We start from the raw sequence: 1,603 nt of genomic DNA, 5'->3' as shown, positions 1-1,603 counted from the left end.
GAAGACCTCTATGAGGCAATTGGCGGAACCCAAGGGATATGCAATCTATCCCCCGCTATTCTGTTGAGTCGTCCCTCTGCTCACACCACCGTGTTGACGCATGGGGATACAAACCCAAGATCTTGTACTTTGTACAGTTGTGTCAGAGTCTTGAGCGTAGAAGGGTCCCTCCATCTTGGACCCACGCTCCTTTGTCTGAAGCTCTCCCTGATCAGGGATAAGAGCTGTGAAGTCTAATCTTCACTCACCTCTCATCAGCTTCACCTTAGCCTCTCAATGGCAAGGTTAAGAGCTAACTCTACCTTGTACAGATGACTTGCCTCGGCAGTCCACCCTTGTTTGAGCCTCACTTGACTGGATATAGTGTGTGCTTTGTGAATATTTGTTTGAAATGTTTGTTTTATGCTTGCATGCTTGCTTTCTTCCTGGATAGGATTAGCTTGCTGTTGCGCAAGTAGGTAGAAACCACAACATAGGGTAATGATGCATGATGACACTAGGCTCGAGTACAGCTCCCTGGTAGTGTGTCTCCCCTTGGTTTCTGGCTAGATTTTCTTTCCCTTTCAGGGGAACTACATCGCCCTGATCCTCGTTCCAGACGAGGTATGTAGGCAGGAGACCGTGCGAGGTCTCTCCGGGCACTTTTTTTTTCTTTTTGTGTGTGTTTGCTTGTTATCTGCTTGTGTGTCAGGATATGGACGTAAGCCCAGCGATTGGCTGTACGTATCCTGATTGTGTTTGTTTGGTTCGGAAGCCGATGTAAGTCCAGTGATTGGCATTCGGGTTCCAGGTTTGCCTGTGGGTGTGTGTGTCTTGTTTGGTGTGCGTGAGCCGAACTACGGCAGCTCTGATTCTCGTTCCAGACGAGATACGTAGGCATAGGATGCGACGTCCTATCGAGCTCTCTTCCTCTTAACCCCACCTGTGTTGTCTTCGGTGCGTGTGTGTGTGTGGTGTTTTAGCAACCTTTTCTTTTCTTAGAGCGTGGATCCCGTCGAGTACGACGGACGTGAGGGGTGCTAATACCTTCCCCTTGCGTAACCGACTCCCTTACCCTTTCTCTTTGGTCGCGAGACCATGCTTTTTCCAGGTTTCTCTGAGCGTTTCCTTTCCCTATCTTGGGATGAATAACGCGCAGTTGCGGCTCTGTGTTGTTTTTTGTTTTAGCCCGCCGGTTGTATTTCGCGGATGCGACACATGGTCGTTAGCAACAAGGCTCCACCAGAGAAAACCTTCTTGACCACGAATGGACCCTCATAATTGGGTGTCCATTTGCCCCTACGATCGTTTTGAGGAGGAAGGATCCTTTTCAGCACCATATCACCTACGTGATATACCCGAGGTCGCACCTTTCTGTCAAAAGCACGCTTCATTTGCTGCTGGTATAACTGCCCATGACAGATGGCCGCCAGCCTCTTTTCCTCTATCAGGCTCAACTCTTCGTACCGGGTTCTTACCGATTCAGCCTCTTGCAACCTCACGTCCATCAGGACTCTCAAAGAGGGAATTTGAACCTCAACTGGTAGCACCGCTTCCATTCCATATACCAAAGAGAAAGGCGTTGCCCCAGTAGATGTACGCACTGACGTTCGATACCCATGCA

Source organism: Lathyrus oleraceus, chromosome 2 (assembly GCF_024323335.1).
Source record: "Lathyrus oleraceus cultivar Zhongwan6 chromosome 2, CAAS_Psat_ZW6_1.0, whole genome shotgun sequence".
NCBI classification, from domain to species: Eukaryota; Viridiplantae; Streptophyta; class Magnoliopsida; order Fabales; family Fabaceae; genus Lathyrus; species Lathyrus oleraceus.
This window is presented reverse-complemented; position numbering follows the sequence as displayed.